General features: G+C 46.8%; 20 non-coding genes across 20 annotated transcripts; all 20 read right to left on the bottom strand.

Moving 5' to 3' along the window:
* Positions 1 to 5,848: 5,848 nt before the first annotated feature.
* trnag-ucc lies at positions 5,849 to 5,920 on the bottom strand. The gene has a single exon. It is a non-coding gene; the product is annotated as a tRNA-Gly (tRNA).
* A 664-nt stretch (positions 5,921 to 6,584) lies between these two features.
* trnas-uga lies at positions 6,585 to 6,666 on the bottom strand. The gene has a single exon. It is a non-coding gene; the product is annotated as a tRNA-Ser (tRNA).
* Positions 6,667 to 6,895: 229 nt separating this feature from the next.
* On the bottom strand, positions 6,896 to 6,981 carry trnaa-ugc. Its single transcript has one exon. It is a non-coding gene; the product is annotated as a tRNA-Ala (tRNA).
* An 809-nt stretch (positions 6,982 to 7,790) lies between these two features.
* On the bottom strand, positions 7,791 to 7,862 carry trnag-ucc. The gene has a single exon. It is a non-coding gene; the product is annotated as a tRNA-Gly (tRNA).
* Positions 7,863 to 8,526: 664 nt separating this feature from the next.
* Positions 8,527 to 8,608, bottom strand: trnas-uga. The gene has a single exon. It is a non-coding gene; the product is annotated as a tRNA-Ser (tRNA).
* Positions 8,609 to 8,837: 229 nt separating this feature from the next.
* Positions 8,838 to 8,923, bottom strand: trnaa-ugc. The gene has a single exon. It is a non-coding gene; the product is annotated as a tRNA-Ala (tRNA).
* Positions 8,924 to 10,465: 1,542 nt separating this feature from the next.
* trnas-uga lies at positions 10,466 to 10,547 on the bottom strand. Its single transcript has one exon. It is a non-coding gene; the product is annotated as a tRNA-Ser (tRNA).
* Positions 10,548 to 10,776: 229 nt separating this feature from the next.
* On the bottom strand, positions 10,777 to 10,862 carry trnaa-ugc. The gene has a single exon. It is a non-coding gene; the product is annotated as a tRNA-Ala (tRNA).
* Positions 10,863 to 11,670: 808 nt separating this feature from the next.
* trnag-ucc lies at positions 11,671 to 11,742 on the bottom strand. The gene has a single exon. It is a non-coding gene; the product is annotated as a tRNA-Gly (tRNA).
* Positions 11,743 to 12,407: 665 nt separating this feature from the next.
* Positions 12,408 to 12,487, bottom strand: trnas-aga. The gene has a single exon. It is a non-coding gene; the product is annotated as a tRNA-Ser (tRNA).
* A 229-nt stretch (positions 12,488 to 12,716) lies between these two features.
* Positions 12,717 to 12,786, bottom strand: trnaa-ugc. Its single transcript has one exon. It is a non-coding gene; the product is annotated as a tRNA-Ala (tRNA).
* Positions 12,787 to 14,325: 1,539 nt separating this feature from the next.
* trnas-aga lies at positions 14,326 to 14,404 on the bottom strand. Its single transcript has one exon. It is a non-coding gene; the product is annotated as a tRNA-Ser (tRNA).
* A 229-nt stretch (positions 14,405 to 14,633) lies between these two features.
* Positions 14,634 to 14,705, bottom strand: trnaa-ugc. Its single transcript has one exon. It is a non-coding gene; the product is annotated as a tRNA-Ala (tRNA).
* An 809-nt stretch (positions 14,706 to 15,514) lies between these two features.
* On the bottom strand, positions 15,515 to 15,586 carry trnag-ucc. Its single transcript has one exon. It is a non-coding gene; the product is annotated as a tRNA-Gly (tRNA).
* Positions 15,587 to 16,252: 666 nt separating this feature from the next.
* Positions 16,253 to 16,334, bottom strand: trnas-aga. Its single transcript has one exon. It is a non-coding gene; the product is annotated as a tRNA-Ser (tRNA).
* Positions 16,335 to 16,563: 229 nt separating this feature from the next.
* On the bottom strand, positions 16,564 to 16,634 carry trnaa-ugc. Its single transcript has one exon. It is a non-coding gene; the product is annotated as a tRNA-Ala (tRNA).
* Positions 16,635 to 18,172: 1,538 nt separating this feature from the next.
* On the bottom strand, positions 18,173 to 18,251 carry trnas-aga. Its single transcript has one exon. It is a non-coding gene; the product is annotated as a tRNA-Ser (tRNA).
* Positions 18,252 to 18,480: 229 nt separating this feature from the next.
* On the bottom strand, positions 18,481 to 18,551 carry trnaa-ugc. The gene has a single exon. It is a non-coding gene; the product is annotated as a tRNA-Ala (tRNA).
* An 809-nt stretch (positions 18,552 to 19,360) lies between these two features.
* trnag-ucc lies at positions 19,361 to 19,432 on the bottom strand. The gene has a single exon. It is a non-coding gene; the product is annotated as a tRNA-Gly (tRNA).
* Positions 19,433 to 20,098: 666 nt separating this feature from the next.
* trnas-aga lies at positions 20,099 to 20,180 on the bottom strand. Its single transcript has one exon. It is a non-coding gene; the product is annotated as a tRNA-Ser (tRNA).
* Positions 20,181 to 20,249: the final 69 nt, after the last annotated feature.

Here is a 20,249-nt window from a genome sequence, read left to right as displayed (position 1 = left end):
AGCTAAAAGAAAAGGAAGTCACAAATTGCAAAATCCACTGGTTTATGAATGTTGAACCAAAAAAAGACAAATTCCAACATCAGCTCAGGTATTATGGTAAGTATTTTTCTCTTTACAGATGTTTTGATAGCTAAAACTCCCAGTGAGTAATTTTCTTTCCACAGGTAACCATTTTTCTCTTTACAGGTGTTTTGATAGCTAGTATTGCCAGTGAGCAATCTTTCTTTCCACAGGTAAATATTTTTCTCTTTACAGGTGTTTTGATAGCTAGTATTGCCAGTGAGCAATCTTTCTTTCCACAGGTAAGTATTTTTCTCTTCGAGCCAAGGTAAACAAATATTCAAATAGTGACCATAACTAATTCATGTTTTATAACATTAATGCTGCTCCTGCAGTCAGTGCACCTGAGGTGATGTGCAGGGTCCAAAATCAACAACTGGAGTCTGAGGAGATGACACGTCTGGGTGATCTTCTCTCATGAGGGCTTCAGGTTGGTTTTCAGCCAGAATGTCAGATGGGTCACTCATGGTGGCATCAGGATAGTCGTCCTCAACTTCATCCTGCATGTCTGGCAGTGTGATGTCCAGTTCCTTGTGGGGTTGCAGTTGCAGCATGTCACCTCTGCCAGACTGAGCCAGCAGATACTCCACAGCAATGTGCTCATCTATGGACAAAAGGCAACATGAAAAAAAAAAAAAAAAGAATGTATGTCATTCAAAAAAATAACACAATTTTTCATTCTAATATACAAGAACAGGAAGAGATGTTTGTTGTTGGTAATATCATCTTCTGTAACATCTCACCAGTCGGTCTCCTGGGTGGAATAAACTCTGGAACGAGTGACCGGCCAAGAACTCGATTACTGAGGGAACTGAGGTTGCACGTGAGGCGGACATCATAGAGTCTGGAGTGCATTGCACTTCTTAGATGCACAGCTTCCCGAGCACGGTTGATGTTCCATCGGGTCCCCCGCTCAAGCATGTACATTTGTGTGTGCATTGCATTGGATCTCCACCCTGCAAAATACAAACAAACAAACAACATGATTAAGATCAGTGAAACCGTGGCATTCATTCAATGATGTGCATAACTATAATGCACCACTATCAATGAACAGGACTATTTATTTTGATTCACCTGGAATGAAGGTACACTGGTGGCGATGAAAACTTTCAACAGAAGAGGACCCCCTGCCACATCTCAGCACATCCAAAAACTTGTCTACCTTCTGCACACCTGAGCCAAGTTTGGTATAAAGCTCAATGCTGGGAGGATCTTGAATACATGGCAAGTGCTTCTGTTGCACCTCCCACACGTGTCATGCTGTCCGGGTTAATTAACCGCAAACCTGATGTGTCCGTCAGTTCTCACATGGATGACAACAAGCCCTGAATTGAGATTCTTATTTACTCCACCCCTCGAGTTCTCCTCCTGCAGTGCCTTGCAAGTTCCTTGGAGCCGATGCTGGATAGAACTTGTGCTTCAGTTGGAGGTTGACCACCATGTTTCCTCTTCAGTTCTGACCGCTTGGCATCCTTCAGACGACTGATGTCATCCTTGTCCCACTCAAAAATACAGCTGGACAGCTTTGAGCAGAAGGTCCCATAAAGCAGATAGTGCTCCGTGGTGAGACCAGATGTAAATCTCCGTATGAAATGGAAGATGTCCAGCCTGACCTTTGTGCTCCATGGCCGAAAGAAAACAAGGACCGGGGGTTCACCTGAATGGAAGAACAAGAAGGCCCAGTGTTTTTTTAATAAGAGCCTATCTACATTTCCAATGTGTTTTATGGAAATCAGCAACTGACCATAAATACAAAGTATTACTGAATGTATACCATTTAAACGACATCGTAAGACAAGTTACGGATCTGACAAACCTCTCTCACTGCAACAGTCTTGATCAACATAAATGACCTCTGGCTCTGGCTCCCCAGCATCCCTGTAGCGCGAAACAATCCCTTGGCACATTTCATCCAGGCCATCTCCTTCTGCAGTAGTTAGCACACAGTTGAGTATCTGACCACATTCATTGCTGACATTGGTCATCCAGGTAGCTGTGTCTGAAATGTTGCCAGCCAGTTTCTTAGTGATCTGGGGAAAAAAGACAATATTTCAGTGTCATCGTGTTATGAAAGAAAAAAATTCTGATTGATGATAAAACAAGATTTTTCAAAGTTAACATAGATTTGCCAGTACCTTTTTATTGGAGTCGAGCTTCAAGATTCTACCATATGTTGAAGTAATGACACCTTTCATCACTCCTCTTCTTATGAAGCTCACAGTCAGACAAGTACTCAATTGTGCTTCCTCTAATGCCTGCTGGAGGTAGCTGGAGCTGTTTCCCAGAGTTCGAGGCTTAAGCACAGTCACACACTTCCTGTCCAGGGCAAGTTGTGTTGTTAAAACTGCAGGAAACTTGTTTCTGTGTGCAGGGTCTAACTGGCTTAATACCTCTGAACTCCAGGGACAAACAGGGATCACACACCTACTGCATCTAGGATAGTCACCACCAACCAAGTAATATCTCGAGTCAACGTCAATTACCTCCCTTACTTTGGTGTAAATCCCCAAGTGGTGCATTTTTGCGTTGCACTGATGGCACTTGAGAGGAACGCCCACATGTGCATGGGTGCCCACAGAAACATTTGCTGCATAAAGTACTTCCCTGGATCAGGCGCTGCAGCTGTCAGCTTTGGTGGATTGGGTGGGTTGAACCAGTTCTGGGTGAACCGTTGCCTCAACTGTCCAGTGGGCTCATACAGGCACTGGGCAATCCACTCCCAGTCAGCTGGTTTGATGACCCGCAAGAAATGACTGGGGAGAAAACTCCCCCAGTTAACTTCAGGTGGCCTCAAATATGACCATGTGGCAGGGGGAGGAGAAGGGAGAGGAATATGTTGAGCCAATTTTGATGGCAGCTGTCTTGGCTGTAGTGGCCTTGGTGGGGGTGGCTGTAGTGGCATTGGTGAGGGCGGCTGTAGTGGCAATGGTGGGGGTGGCTGTAGTGGCGTTGGTGGGGGTGGCTGTAGTGGCTTTGGTGGGGGCAGCTGTAGTGGCGTTGGTGAGGTTGGCTGTAGTGGCTTTGGTGGGGGCGGCTGTAGGGGCATTGGTGAGGGTGGCTGTAGTGGCTTTGGTGGGGGCGGCTGTAGGGGCGTTGGTGAGGGTGGCTGTAGTGGCTTTGTTGGGGGCGGCTGTAGTGGCGTTGGTGGGGGTGGCTGTAGTGGCTTCAGTGTTGGACGTTGTGGTTGTGGTGGTAGTGGATGTTGTGAATGTTGTACTGGTGATAGTGGTAGGTGCTCTTGTGAAGCATTACACACACTACTTTCCAGAAGATGGCCTTCTTCAATGTGGAGAAGCAGCTCAACTGCACCACTGACCTTTTTCCCACACAGGTCACAACTCTCCTCTGCATGAAAGTCAGATAAATGTTCAGTGAACTGTTCAACATTAACATCCTCACTACAAAGAGAACATTTTATATTTTGAGAAGCCCCTGAGCTGCTCTGTGTGGCTGTGTCTGCCGGGGGTCTCCCTGAGCTGTTCTGTGCAGCTGGGTCTGCATGGGGTCTTCCTGAGCTGCTTTGTGTGGCTGGGACTGCCGGGGGTCTCCCTGATTTGCTCTGGATGACTGGGTCTGCCGAAGGACTCCCTGAGCTGTTCTGTGCGGTTGGGTCTGCATGGGGTCTCCCTGAGCTGCTTTGTGAGGCTGGGACTGCCGGGGGTCTCCCTGGTCTACTCTGGGTGGCTGGGTCTGCCGGAGGACTCCCTGAGCTGCTTTGTGTGGCTGTGTCTGCCGGGGGTCTCCCTGAGCTGTTCTGTGGGGCTGGGTCTGCCGGGGGTCTCCCTGAGCTGCTCTGTGCGGCTGGGTCTGCCGGGGGTCTCCCTGAGCTGCTCTGTGCAGCTGGGTCTGCTGAAGCTCTCCCTGAACTTGAGCTGCTCTGTGTGGCTGATGAGCCTGTCTGCAGGGCAGACTGGGGAAAAATAAAGTTTACTTTTTTCCTTAGCATTATCACAGGTTTTAACTTCATCGTAAAATTTAGTGATTAGTGCAAGTAGTAAGGAAGCAAAACAGATGTGAAAACAATGAATTTTCATTTTCAATATGGGAACTGCAGATCAGAAAAGTTCACACAATATTTTATGACACTACCAGTCAACAAGAATATCTACATTAAATAAAAAAGATCATCACTTACCCTATGATATCCACACCTGCAAGGATTTTTTTTTTTTTTTTTTACCAAAGATGTCATATTCACAGACTCTCTGGTTGAAAACAGAAGTTAATGGACGAGTGTCAATGCGCTGAATGGCAGCTTTCCACCTCTTGGCCCCTGGCTTCTTGCCTGTTGAAAACCGGTATTTGCCTTGGGCATACAGGGATAAGACACCTGCCCAGTATTCATCTGGTTTTCCTGTCTTCGTCATTTCTAGAACTGTAAGGCACAGTGTGAGAGTCAAAGAGCAAAAATAGGTTGTATTTTTTTCAACAGTTAGCATGTATAGGTATATGCAGTTAATTATTTCACTGTAATGCACTGATTGAACATCAAGAACAGCAAAACTTTTTCAACCACTATTGCTCTGCAGTGCACCCTCTACAAAAACATAACTGAAAATGTACTGTTGATCTGCAGAAGTTGGCTGTATAAATGTCTGGTGGGCACACTACCAACACGGACCTCAGCTCTGCACAGTAACAACACACAGAAAGTAGAATAATGAGAATTAAGTGTATGATTACAGTATGAATAGAATTGAATAGATTTTATTGTATATATACCTGGGCTGAACAATTTGAGAAAATAATCTAGTTGCAATTTTTTCCCCCAACATTGCAATCGTGATTTGATATGCAATTATTTCTGAAGTTCCTAATCTTATTTATTTTCCAACAAACACAAGCAATAAATTGTTCTATACTATAACAATACAATTTTAGGTAAAAAAATAAAAATAAAAAATATCCAATTATGATGATTTAGACTCCTATTGCATGAATTCTTGTACTGAAGGGAGTGATAATTTTCATGTCATTCTCATATTTGATTAGAAAACGTACAAAAATAAAGAAAGTACGATTTTTTTGTAGGACTGTTCATTAAAAAACTGCGCTTGGATGATTGCATGGCATGTAATGCATAATATCTTTGCTGCAGAAAAAGGTTTTAAACGGGTATTTTCAAGTCAATGAAACATTGCACCTTCTGCGATTTAATTTAATTTGTGATTAATTGCCCAGTCCTAATACAGACATATGTCAACATTATGAAATCTGGAAGAAGTTTTTCACTTCAAATTACTACTGAAGACCAGAGGGAGACATGTTCACGCCAAGACAATTGGGCTTTATAATGATATATGCCAGCATAGACTGCCAAATGTTTGTTTTTATTATATAAATGACAGTATGATAATTAAATAAAATGTATGTTCATTAGCTTAAAGTGAACGGGAATGTAAACACACCTGACAACAAACTTAACTACGGACAGTTAACGTTACAAATACACTCAAGCTACGAACTATATCAACATATAAATACCAAGCGCAGCTATTAAAATGCAAGGGAATACATAAACTTGATGTTTTACTACCAAAGCATACCTTTTATCCAAAAGCAAAAGACTCTCTCAGCAGATGCTTTTTCTGGACGTATTGTACAAACAAACACATTGTTTTCCAACACAGGAAAATATGTGGTGTCAGGGTAAGAAAAGCACCAATTCCTGCAAGAGCATGTGTCTTGCTGAAGGATGTTACTAAGAGGCAGCAGGCCTGAAGTCAACAGGTCATGTGACTGCCCGCTTGTGTCGAGCTTGCTACATACAATGCGCCCCGCTATCTGCGATGGCTGGGAATCGAACCCGGGTCAACTGCTTGGAAGGCAGCTATGCTTACCACTATACCACCATCGCTTGTTGAGCCCCCAAACCATACTGCACACAAAGCATTGAGGAGCGTACCTGAGGGGAAGATTGACAGATGAAAACACTTGGGAACTGCTGTTACTGCTCCCATGGCCAGTGCCAAAACTTTCTATGATTAGCACCATGGCAACGAGCATCATACACAAACTACTGTGTGAAGCAACCACCGTAACACAGCCATGCTGATGACACACTGGAAAGGAGAAGACAAATCAGTTGTATGCACTGGCTGAGAAGAACTGGCTTCAATAGCTGGGAATGGAACCTAGGTCAGCTGCTTCCAATGCAACTATGATCAACACTCTACCACTGCCAAGACAAAAGTGTTGTTTGAATTTCCGCAACAAACTACATATTTGGATTGGACTGCCAACACTGCTGTTGATGAAGTCACCAATGACCTATACTTTATGAGACAGTGCAAGAAAAAGCATATGGTTAGACACAAATGGAAAAGCAAGTTTGGGCATGAGAAACTGAAGTGACCCAAGTGAGCTTGTTTAGCAAACATTCATTATGTCTTCAACACATTTCAATACAGGTTGAGTCAAGTCTCTACTTTCTGCATCTGATGCAGAAACCTAAATGTACTGCAACTCCAAAGTAGCTGTTGTTTGAGACCTGGTCTCTGGGAGAATTCAAAAGACTTTCACGTTGTTGGCAGGACTCGAACCTGCGCGGGGAGACCCCAATGGATTTCAAGTCCATCGCCTTAACCTCTCGGCCACAACAACCACAGCAGATGCTTTTTCTGGACGTATTGTACAAACCAACACATTGTTGTCCAACACAGGAAAATATGTGATGTCAGGGTAAGAGAAGCACCAATTCCTGCAAGAGGACCTGTCTTGCTGAAGGATGTTGCTAAGAGGCAGCAGGCCTGAAGTCCACAGGTCATGTGGCTGCCCGCTGGTGTCACTGACACCCTTGTTCAGACTGGAGACACACCAGCAGGAATGTTGTTGGAGATGTCAGGGATTGAACCTGGGGCCTCAAACCCGGGGCCTCATACATGCAAAGCATGCGCTCTACCACTGAGCTACATCCCCTCTGCCTGTACAGAACAGATGGAGCACTAGAGCTGGCAATCTCTGGGCTGGGGCTGACCTTGTGCATGACTATTCGGAAGGGCTGTTGCTGTTGCTAACCATAGAAAATTTGAAAAGGTTAACGAGGCCTATGTGTGAGAGTCTTTGCCCATCTGAGTGAGGGATATACTTCTGTCCAACAAGTGGGAGGCTAGCTGGAGTCATGAGAGTGATGTGGGCATGACTTTGTTGCCGTGAGGGCGTTGTTATCTGAATTCCTTGGTGAGCCAATCGTCTGCTTGTCAGGAATAAACCTCCACTGTCGGGTGCACACATACCTCCAAATCACTGTTGTTGGTGGAACTCGAACCTGCATGGGCAAAACCCCAAAGGATTCCAGCCTTTTAAATCATTTGGCCAGGACAAAACCACCCCTTGCCTGGAGCACCCCCCTCGTCTTGGGTACTTTACACCTGATGTCTGCAAGCTGCAAAGTGGGTGATACCGACGCACCTTGGAATGGAAAACAAGTTTAGGCTCTGAGGAAATGGGACAGATTGGCAGAAAGAAAGCAAGCAAAGCAGAGTGACGAGGCAAGTGTCCAGAGGTAGGCAATTTGACCCTGCAAAGTTTTCATCTGCCAGAACTCTCGGGGGAAGCCCATGCAATGGTGAGTTTGTTCTCTTCCAAAGTCATGAAGCAAGCATGGAAAAATGAGTGGCAGACGCCAGACCCTGAATTGCCATTCCAGTATAGTGCAGGGCACAGCTGCAGTGACACGAAAGGATGAAAATCTTTCGAGCTTGCTACATACAATGCACTCCGCTATCTGCGATGGCCGGGAATCGAACCCGGGTCAACTGCTTGGAAGGCAGCTATGCTTACCACTATACCACCATCGCTTGTTGAGCCCCCAAACCATACTGCACACAAAGCATTGAGGAGCGTACCTGAGGGGAAGATTGACAGATGAAAACACTTGGGAACTGCTGTTACTGCTCCCATGGCCAGTGCCAAAACTTTCTATGATTAGCACCATGGCAACGAGCATCATACACAAACTACTGTGTGAAGCAACCACCGTAACACAGCCATGCTGATGACACACTGGAAAGGAGAAGACAAATCAGTTGTATGCACTGGCTGAGAAGAACTGGCTTCAATAGCTGGGAATGGAACCTAGGTCAGCTGCTTCCAATGCAACTATGATCAACACTCTACCACTGCCAAGACAAAAGTGTTGTTTGAATTTCCTCAACAAACTACATATTTGGATTGGACTGCCAACACTGCTGTTGATGAAGTCACCAATGACCTATACTTTATGAGACAGTGCAAGAAAAAGCATATGGTTAGACACAAATGGAAAAGCAAGTTTGGGCATGAGAAACTGAAGTGACCCAAGTGAGCTTGTTTAGCAAACATTCATTATGTCTTCAACACATTTCAATACAGGTTGAGTCAAGTCTCTACTTTCTGCATCTGATGCAGAAACCTAAATGTACTGCAACTCCAAAGTAGCTGTTGTTTGAGACCTGGTCTCTGGGAGAATTCAAAAGACTTTCACGTTGTTGGCAGGACTCGAACCTGCGCGGGGAGACCCCAATGGATTTCAAGTCCATCGCCTTAACCTCTCGGCCACAACAACCACAGCAGATGCTTTTTCTGGACGTATTGTACAAACCAACACATTGTTGTCCAACACAGGAAAATATGTGATGTCAGGGTAAGAGAAGCACCAATTCCTGCAAGAGGACCTGTCTTGCTGAAGGATGTTGCTAAGAGGCAGCAGGCCTGAAGTCCACAGGTCATGTGGCTGCCCGCTGGTGTCACTGACACCCTTGTTCAGACTGGAGACACACCAGCAGGAATGTTGTTGGAGATGTCAGGGATTGAACCTGGGGCCTCAAACCCGGGGCCTCATACATGCAAAGCATGCGCTCTACCACTGAGCTACATCCCCTCTGCCTGTACAGAACAGATGGAGCACTAGAGCTGGCAATCTCTGGGCTGGGGCTGACCTTGTGCATGACTATTCGGAAGGGCTGTTGCTGTTGCTAACCATAGAAAATTTGAAAAGGTTAACGAGGCCTATGTGTGAGAGTCTTTGCCCATCTGAGTGAGGGATATACTTCTGTCCAACAAGTGGGAGGCTAGCTGGAGTCATGAGAGTGATGTGGGCATGACTTTGTTGCCGTGAGGGCGTTGTTATCTGAATTCCTTGGTGAGCCAATCGTCTGCTTGTCAGGAATAAACCTCCACTGTCGGGTGCACACATACCTCCAAATCACTGTTGTTGGTGGAACTCGAACCTGCATGGGCAAAACCCCAAAGGATTCCAGCCTTTTAAATCATTTGGCCAGGACAAAACCACCCCTTGCCTGGAGCACCCCCCTCGTCTTGGGTACTTTACACCTGATGTCTGCAAGCTGCAAAGTGGGTGATACCGACGCACCTTGGAATGGAAAACAAGTTTAGGCTCTGAGGAAATGGGACAGATTGGCAGAAAGAAAGCAAGCAAAGCAGAGTGACGAGGCAAGTGTCCAGAGGTAGGCAATTTGACCCTGCAAAGTTTTCATCTGCCAGAACTCTCGGGGGAAGCCCATGCAATGGTGAGTTTGTTCTCTTCCAAAGTCATGAAGCAAGCATGGAAAAATGAGTGGCAGACGCCAGACCCTGAATTGCCATTCCAGTATAGTGCAGGGCACAGCTGCAGTGACACGAAAGGATGAAAATCTTTCGAGCTTGCTACATACAATGCACTCCGCTATCTGCGATGGCCGAATCGAACCGGGTCAACTGCTTGGAAGGCAGCTATGCTTACCACTATACCACCATCGCTTGTTGAGCCCCAAACCATACTGCACACAAACCATTGAGGAGCGTACCTGAGGGGAAGATTGACAGATGAAAACACTTGGGAACTGCTGTTACTGCTCCCATGGCCAGTGCCAAAAATTTCCATGATTAGCACCATGGCAACGAGCATCATACACAAACTACTGTGTGAAGCAACCACCGTAACACAGCCATGCTGATGACACACTGGAAAGGAGAAGACAAATCAGTTGTATGCACTGGCTGAGAAGAACTGGCTTCAATAGCTGGGAATGGAACCTAGGTCAGCTGCTTCCAATGCAACTATGATCAACACTCTACCACCGCCAAGACAAAAGTGTTGTTTTGAATTTCCGCAACAAACTACGTATTTGGATTGGACTGCCAACACTGCTGTTGATGAAGTCACCAATGACCTATACTTTATGAGACAGTGCAAGAAAAAGCACATGGTTAGACACAAATGGAAAAGCAAGTTTGGGCATGAGAAACTGAAGTGACCCAAGTGAGCTTGTTTAGCAAACATTCATTATGTCTTCAACACATTTCAATACAAGTTGAGTCAAGTCTCTACTTTCTGCATCTGATGCAGAAACCTAAATGTACTGCAACTCCAAAGTAGCTGTTGTTTGAGACCTGGTCTCTGGGAGAATTCAAAAGACTTTCACGTTGTTGGCAGGACTCGAACCTGCGCGGGGAGACCCCAATGGATTTCAAGTCCATCGCCTTAACCTCTCGGCCACAACAACCACAGCAGATGCTTTTTCTGGACGTATTGTACAAACCAACACATTGTTGTCCAACACAGGAAAATATGTGATGTCAGGGTAAGAGAAGCACCAATTCCTGCAAGAGGACCTGTCTTGCTGAAGGATGTTGCTAAGAGGCAGCAGGCCTGAAGTCCACAGGTCATGTGGCTGCCCGCTGGTGTCACTGACACCCTTGTTCAGACTGGAGACACACCAGCAGGAATGTTGTTGGAGATGTCAGGGATTGAACCTGGGGCCTCAAACCCGGGGCCTCATACATGCAAAGCATGCGCTCTACCACTGAGCTACATCCCCTCTGCCTGTACAGAACAGATGGAGCACTAGAGCTGGCAATCTCTGGGCTGGGGCTGACCTTGTGCATGACTATTCGGAAGGGCTGTTGCTGTTGCTAACCATAGAAAATTTGAAAAGGTTAACGAGGCCTATGTGTGAGAGTCTTTGTCCATCTGAGTGAGGATATACTTCTGTCCAACAAGTGGGAGGCTAGCTGGAGTCATGAGAGTGATGTGGGCATGACTTTGTTGCCGTGAGGGCGTTGTTATCTGAATTCCTTGGTGAGCCACTCGTCTGCTTGTCAGGAATAAACCTCCACTGTCGGGTGCACACATACCTCCAAATCACTGTTGCTGGTGGAACTCGAACCTGCATGGGCAAAACCCCAAAGGATTCCAGCCTTTTAAACCATTTGGCCAGGACAAAACCACCCCTTGCCTGGAGCACCCCCCTCGTCTTGGGTACTTGACACCTAATGTCTGCAAGCTGCAAAGTGGGTGATACCGACGCACCTTGGAATGGAAAACAAGTTTAGGCTCTGAGGAAATGGGACAGATTGGCAGAAAGAAAGCAAGCAAAGCAGAGTGACGAGGCAAGTGTCCAGAGGTAGGCAATTTGACCCTGCAAAGTTTTCATCTGCCAGAACTCTCGGGGGAAGCCCATGCAATGGTGAGTTTGTTCTCTTCCAAAGTCATGAAGCAAGCATGGAAAAATGAGTGGCAGACGCCAGACCCTGAATTGCCATTCCAGTATAGTGCAGGGCACAGCTGCAGTGACACGAAAGGATGAAAATCTTTCGAGCTTGCTACATACAATGCACTCCGCTATCTGCGATGGCCGGGAATCGAACCCGGGTCAACTGCTTGGAAGGCAGCTATGCTTACCACTATACCACCATCGCTTGTTCAGCCCCCAAACCATACTGCACACAAACCATTGAGGAGCGTACCTGAGGGGAAGATTGACAGATGAAAACACTTGGGAACTGCTGTTACTGCTCCCATGGCCAGTGCCAAAAATTTCCATGATTAGCACCATGGCAACGAGCATCATACACAAACTACTGTGTGAAGCAACCACCGTAACACAGCCATGCTGATGACACACTGGAAAGGAGAAGACAAATCAGTTGTATGCACTGGCTGAGAAGAACTGGCTTCAATAGCTGGGAATGGAACCTAGGTCAGCTGCTTCCAATGCAACTATGATCAACACTCTACCACCGCCAAGACAAAAGTGTTGTTTTGAATTTCCGCAACAAACTACGTATTTGGATTGGACTGCCAACACTGCTGTTGATGAAGTCACCAATGACCTATACTTTATGAGACAGTGCAAGAAAAAGCACATGGTTAGACACAAATGGAAAAGCAAGTTTGGGCATGAGAAACTGAAGTGACCCAAGTGAGCTTGTTTAGCAAACATTCATTATGTCTTCAACACATTTCAATACAAGTTGAGTCAAGTCTCTACTTTCTGCATCTGATGCAGAAACCTAAATGTACTGCAACTCCAAAGTAGCTGTTGTTTGAGACCTGGTCTCTGGGAGAATTCAAAAGACTTTCACGTTGTTGGCAGGACTCGAACCTGCGGGGAGACCCCAATGGATTTCTAGTCCATCGCCTTAACCTCTCGGCCACAACAACCACAGCAGATGCTTTTTCTGGACGTATTGTACAAAGCAACACATTGTTGTCCAACACAGGAAAATATGTGATGTCAGGGTAAGAGAAGCACCAATTCCTGCAAGAGGACCTGTCTTGCTGAAGGATGTTGCTAAGAGGCAGCAGGCCTGAAGTCCGCAGGTCATGTGGCTGCCCGCTGGTGTCACTGACACCCTTGTTCAGACTGGAGACACACCAGCAGGAACGTTGTTGGAGATGCCGGGATTGAACCGGGGCCGCATACATGCAAAGCATGCGCTCTACCACTGAGCTACATCCCCTCTGCCTGTACAGAACAGATGGAGCACTAGAGCTGGCAATCTCTGGGCTGGGGCTGACCTTGTGCATGACTATTCGGAAGGGCTGTTGCTGTTGCTAACCATAGAAAATTTGAAAAGGTTAACGAGGCCTATGTGTGAGAGTCTTTGCCCATCTGAGTGAGGGATATACTTCTGTCCAACAAGTGGGAGGCTAGCTGGAGTCATGAGAGTGATGTGGGCATGACTTTGTTGCCGTGAGGGCGTTGTTATCTGAATTCCTTGGTGAGCCACTCGTCTGCTTGTCAGGAATAAACCTCCACTGTCGGGTGCACACATACCTCCAAATCACTGTTGCTGGTGGAACTCGAACCTGCATGGGCAAAACCCCAAAGGATTCCAGCCTTTTAAACCATTTGGCCAGGACAAAACCACCCCTTGCCTGGAGCACCCCCCTCGTCTTGGGTACTTGACACCTTATGTCTGCAAGCTGCAAAGTGGGTGATACCGCCGCACCTTGGAATGGAAAACACGTTTAGGCTCTGAGGAAATGGGACAGATGGGCAGAAAGAAAGCAAGCAAAGCAGAGTGACGAGGCAAGTGTCCAGAGGTAGGCAATTTGACCCTGCAAAGTTTTCATCTGCCAGAACTCTCGGGAAGCCCATGCAATGGTGAGTTTGTTCTCTTCCAAAGTCATGAAGCAAGCATGGAAAAATGAGTGGCAGACGCCAGACCCTGAATTGCCATTCCAGTATAGTGCAGGGCACAGCTGCAGTGACACGAAAGGATGAAAATCTTTCGAGCTTGCTACATACAATGCACTCCGCTATCTGCGATGGCGGGAATCGAACCCGGTCAACTGCTTGGAAGGCAGCTATGCTTACCACTATACCACCATCGCTTGTTCAGCCCCCAAACCATACTGCACACAAACCATTGAGGAGCGTACCTGAGGGGAAGATTGACAGATGAAAACACTTGGGAACTGCTGTTACTGCTCCCATGGCCAGTGCCAAAAATTTCCATGATTAGCACCATGGCAACGAGCATCATACACAAACTACTGTGTGAAGCAACCACCGTAACACAGCCATGCTGATGACACACTGGAAAGGAGAAGACAAATCAGTTGTATGCACTGGCTGAGAAGAACTGGCTTCAATAGCTGGGAATGGAACCTAGGTCAGCTGCTTCCAATGCAACTATGATCAACACTCTACCACCGCCAAGACAAAAGTGTTGTTTTGAATTTCCAACAACAAACTATTTGGATTGGACTGCCAACACTGCTGTTGATGAAGTCACCAATGACCTATACTTTATGAGACAGTGCAAGAAAAAGCACATGGTTAGACACAAATGGAAAAGCAAGTTTGGGCATGAGAAACTGAAGTGACCCAAGTGAGCTTGTTTAGCAAACATTCATTATGTCTTCAACACATTTCAATACAAGTTGAGTCAAGTCTCTACTTTCTGCATCTGATGCAGAAACCTAAATGTACTGCAACTCCAAAGTAGCTGTTGTTTGAGACCTGGTCTCTGGGAGAATTCAAAAGACTTTCACGTTGTTGGCAGGACTCGAACCTGCGGGAGACCCCAATGGATTTCTAGTCCATCGCCTTAACCTCTCGGCCACAACAACCACAGCAGATGCTTTTTCTGGACGTATTGTACAAAGCAACACATTGTTGTCCAACACAGGAAAATATGTGATGTCAGGGTAAGAGAAGCACCAATTCCTGCAAGAGGACCTGTCTTGCTGAAGGATGTTGCTAAGAGGCAGCAGGCCTGAAGTCCGCAGGTCATGTGGCTGCCCGCTGGTGTCACTGACACCCTTGTTCAGACTGGAGACACACCAGCAGGAACGTTGTTGGAGATGCCGGGGATTGAACCCGGGGCCTCATACATGCAAAGCATGCGCTCTACCACTGAGCTACATCCCCTCTGCCTGTACAGAACAGATGGAGCACTAGAGCTGGCAATCTCTGGGCTGGGGCTGACCTTGTGCATGACTATTCGGAAGGGCTGTTGCTGTTGCTAACCATAGAAAATTTGAAAAGGTTAACGAGGCCTATGTGTGAGAGTCTTTGCCCATCTGAGTGAGGGATATACTTCTGTCCAACAAGTGGGAGGCTAGCTGGAGTCATGAGAGTGATGTGGGCATGACTTTGTTGCCGTGAGGGCGTTGTTATCTGAATTCCTTGGTGAGCCACTCGTCTGCTTGTCAGGAATAAACCTCCACTGTCGGGTGCACACATACCTCCAAATCACTGTTGCTGGTGGAACTCGAACCTGCATGGGCAAAACCCCAAAGGATTCCAGCCTTTTAAACCATTTGGCCAGGACAAAACCACCCCTTGCCTGGAGCACCCCCCTCGTCTTGGGTACTTGACACCTAATGTCTGCAAGCTGCAAAGTGGGTGATACCGACGCACCTTGGAATGGAAAACAAGTTTAGGCTCTGAGGAAATGGGACAGATTGGCAGAAAGAAAGCAAGCAAAGCAGAGTGACGAGGCAAGTGTCCAGAGGTAGGCAATTTGACCCTGCAAAGTTTTCATCTGCCAGAACTCTCGGGGGAAGCCCATGCAATGGTGAGTTTGTTCTCTTCCAAAGTCATGAAGCAAGCATGGAAAAATGAGTGGCAGACGCCAGACCCTGAATTGCCATTCCAGTATAGTGCAGGGCACAGCTGCAGTGACACGAAAGGATGAAAATCTTTCGAGCTTGCTACATACAATGCACTCCGCTATCTGCGATGGCTGGGAATCGAACCCGGGTCAACTGCTTGGAAGGCAGCTATGCTTACCACTATACCACCATCGCTTGTTCAGCCCCCAAACCATACTGCACACAAACCATTGAGGAGCGTACCTGAGGGGAAGATTGACAGATGAAAACACTTGGGAACTGCTGTTACTGCTCCCATGGCCAGTGCCAAAAATTTCCATGATTAGCACCATGGCAACGAGCATCATACACAAACTACTGTGTGAAGCAACCACCGTAACACAGCCATGCTGATGACACACTGGAAAGGAGAAGACAAATCAGTTGTATGCACTGGCTGAGAAGAACTGGCTTCAATAGCTGGGAATGGAACCTAGGTCAGCTGCTTCCAATGCAACTATGATCAACACTCTACCACCGCCAAGACAAAAGTGTTGTTTTGAATTTCCGCAACAAACTACGTATTTGGATTGGACTGCCAACACTGCTGTTGATGAAGTCACCAATGACCTATACTTTATGAGACAGTGCAAGAAAAAGCACATGGTTAGACACAAATGGAAAAGCAAGTTTGGGCATGAGAAACTGAAGTGACCCAAGTGAGCTTGTTTAGCAAACATTCATTATGTCTTCAACACATTTCAATACAAGTTGAGTCAAGTCTCTACTTTCTGCATCTGATGCAGAAACCTAAATGTACTGCAACTCCAAAGTAGCTGTTGTTTGAGACCTGGTCTCTGGGAGAATTCAAAAGACATTTCGCGTTGTTGGCAGGACTCGAACCTGCGCGGGGAGACCCCAATGGATTTCTAGTCCATCGCCTTAACCTCTCGGCCACAACAACCACAGCAGATGCTTTTTCTGGACGTATTGTACAAAGCAACACATTGTTGTCCAACACAGGAAAATATGTGATGTCAGGGTAAGAGAAGCACCAATTCCTGCAAGAGGACCTGTCTTGCTGAAGGATGTTGCTAAGAGGCAGCAGGCCTGAAGTCCGCAGGTCATGTGGCTGCCCGCTGGTGTCACTGACACCCTTGTTCAGACTGGAGACACACCAGCAGGAACGTTGTTGGAGATGCCGGGATTGAACCCGGGGCCTCATACATGCAAAGCATGCGCTCTACCACTGAGCTACATCCCCTCTGCCTGTACAGAACAGATGGAGCACTAGAGCTGGCAATCTCTGGGCTGGGGCTGACCTTGTGCATGACTATTCGGAAGGGCTGTTGCTGTTGCTAACCATAGAAAATTTGAAAAGGTTAACGAGGCCTATGTGTGAGAGTCTTTGCCCATCTGAGTGAGGGATATACTTCTGTCCAACAAGTGGGAGGCTAGCTGGAGTCATGAGAGTGATGTGGGCATGACTTTGTTGCCGTGAGGGCGTTGTTATCTGAATTCCTTGGTGAGCCACTCGTCTGCTTGTCAGGAATAAACCTCCACTGTCGGGTGCACACATACCTCCAAATCACTGTTGCTGGTGGAACTCGAACCTGCATGGGCAAAACCCCAAAGGATTCCAGCCTTTTAAACCATTTGGCCAGGACAAAACCACCCCTTGCCTGGAGCACCCCTCGTCCTTGGGTACTTGACACCTAATGTCTGCAAGCTGCAAAGTGGGTGATACCGACGCACCTTGGAATGGAAAACAAGTTTAGGCTCTGAGGAAATGGGACAGATTGGCAGAAAGAAAGCAAGCAAAGCAGAGTGACGAGGCAAGTGTCCAGAGGTAGGCAATTTGACCCTGCAAAGTTTTCATCTGCCAGAACTCTCGGGAAGCCCATGCAATGGTGAGTTTGTTCTCTTCCAAAGTCATGAAGCAAGCATGGAAAAATGAGTGGCAGACGCCAGACCCTGAATTGCCATTCCAGTATAGTGCAGGGCACAGCTGCAGTGACACGAAAGGATGAAAATCTTTCGAGCTTGCTACATACAATGCACTCCGCTATCTGCGATGGCCGAATCGAACCCGGGTCAACTGCTTGGAAGGCAGCTATTCTTACCACTATACCACCATCGCTTGTTCAGCCCCCAACCCATACTGCACACAAACCATTGAGGAGCGTACCTGAGGGGAAGATTGACAGATGAAAACACTTGGGAACTGCTGTTACTGCTCCCATGGCCAGTGCCAAAAATTTCCATGATTAGCACCATGGCAACGAGCATCATACACAAACTACTGTGTGAAGCAACCACGAACACAGCCATGCTGATGACACACTGGAAAGGAGAAGACAAATCAGTTGTATGCACTGGCTGAGAAGAACTGGCTTCAATAGCTGGGAATGGAACCTAGGTCAGCTGCTTCCAATGCAACTATGATCAACACTCTACCACCGCCAAGACAAAAGTGTTGTTTTGAATTTCCGCAACAAACTACGTATTTGGATTGGACTGCCAACACTGCTGTTGATGAAGTCACCAATGACCTATACTTTATGAGACAGTGCAAGAAAAAGCACATGGTTAGACACAAATGGAAAAGCAAGTTTGGGCATGAGAAACTGAAGTGACCCAAGTGAGCTTGTTTAGCAAACATTCATTATGTCTTCAACACATTTCAATACAAGTTGAGTCAAGTCTCTACTTTCTGCATCTGATGCAGAAACCTAAATGTACTGCAACTCCAAAGTAGCTGTTGTTTGAGACCTGGTCTCTGGGAGAATTCAAAAGACATTTCGTTGTTGGCAGGACTCGAACCTGCGGGAGACCCCAATGGATTTCTAGTCCATCGCCTTAACCTCTCGGCCACAACAACCACAGCAGATGCTTTTTCTGGACGTATTGTACAAAGCAACACATTGTTGTCCAACACAGGAAAATATGTGATGTCAGGGTAAGAGAAGCACCAATTCCTGCAAGAGGACCTGTCTTGCTGAAGGATGTTGCTAAGAGGCAGCAGGCCTGAAGTCCGCAGGTCATGTGGCTGCCCGCTGGTGTCACTGACACCCTTGTTCAGACTGGAGACACACCAGCAGGAACGTTGTTGGAGATGCCGGGATTGAACCCGGGGCCTCATACATGCAAAGCATGCGCTCTACCACTGAGCTACATCCCCTCTGCCTGTACAGAACAGATGGAGCACTAGAGCTGGCAATCTCTGGGCTGGGGCTGACCTTGTGCATGACTATTCGGAAGGGCTGTTGCTGTTGCTAACCATAGAAAATTTGAAAAGGTTAACGAGGCCTATGTGTGAGAGTCTTTGCCCATCTGAGTGAGGGATATACTTCTGTCCAACAAGTGGGAGGCTAGCTGGAGTCATGAGAGTGATGTGGGCATGACTTTGTTGCCGTGAGGGCGTTGTTATCTGAATTCCTTGGTGAGCCACTCGTCTGCTTGTCAGGAATAAACCTCCACTGTCGGGTGCACACATACCTCCAAATCACTGTTGCTGGTGGAACTCGAACCTGCATGGGCAAAACCCCAAAGGATTCCAGCCTTTTAAACCATTTGGCCAGGACAAAACCACCCCTTGCCTGGAGCACCCCCCTCGTCTTGGGTACTTTACACCTAATGTCTGCAAGCTGCAAAGTGGGTGATACCGACGCACCTTGGAATGGAAAACAAGTTTAGGCTCTGAGGAAATGGGACAGATTGGCAGAAAGAAAGCAAGCAAAGCAGAGTGACGAGGCAAGTGTCCAGAGGTAGGCAATTTGACCCTGCAAAGTTTTCATCTGCCAGAACTCTCGGGGGAAGCCCATGCAATGGTGAGTTTGTTCTCTTCCAAAGTCATGAAGCAAGCATGGAAAAATGAGTGGCAGACGCCAGACCCTGAATTGCCATTCCAGTATAGTGCAGGGCACAGCTGCAGTGACACGAAAGGATGAAAATCTTTCGAGCTTGCTACATACAATGCACTCCGCTATCTGCGATGGCCGGGAATCGAACCCGGGTCAACTGCTTGGAAGGCAGCTATGCTTACCACTATACCACCATCGCTTGTTCAGCCCCCAAACCATACTGCACACAAACCATTGAGGAGCGTACCTGAGGGGAAGATTGACAGATGAAAACACTTGGGAACTGCTGTTACTGCTCCCATGGCCAGTGCCAAAAATTTCCATGATTAGCACCATGGCAACGAGCATCATACACAAACTACTGTGTGAAGCAACCACCGTAACACAGCCATGCTGATGACACACTGGAAAGGAGAAGACAAATCAGTTGTATGCACTGGCTGAGAAGAACTGGCTTCAATAGCTGGGAATGGAACCTAGGTCAGCTGCTTCCAATGCAACTATGATCAACACTCTACCACCGCCAAGACAAAAGTGTTGTTTTGAATTTCCGCAACAAACTACGTATTTGGATTGGACTGCCAACACTGCTGTTGATGAAGTCACCAATGACCTATACTTTATGAGACAGTGCAAGAAAAAGCACATGGTTAGACACAAATGGAAAAGCAAGTTTGGGCATGAGAAACTGAAGTGACCCAAGTGAGCTTGTTTAGCAAACATTCATTATGTCTTCAACACATTTCAATACAAGTTGAGTCAAGTCTCTACTTTCTGCATCTGATGCAGAAACCTAAATGTACTGCAACTCCAAAGTAGCTGTTGTTTGAGACCTGGTCTCTGGGAGAATTCAAAAGACATTTCGCGTTGTTGGCAGGACTCGAACCTGCGCGGGGAGACCCCAATGGATTTCTAGTCCATCGCCTTAACCTCTCGGCCACAACAACCACAGCAGATGCTTTTTCTGGACGTATTGTACAAAGCAACACATTGTTGTCCAACACAGGAAAATATGT

The sequence above is a fragment of the Cheilinus undulatus genome, linkage group 18 (genome assembly GCF_018320785.1).
Source record: "Cheilinus undulatus linkage group 18, ASM1832078v1, whole genome shotgun sequence".
Lineage (NCBI taxonomy): Eukaryota > Metazoa > Chordata > Actinopteri > Labriformes > Labridae > Cheilinus > Cheilinus undulatus.
The sequence above is the reverse complement of the archived record's forward strand: the minus strand, read 5'-3'. Positions and strand labels throughout refer to the sequence as shown.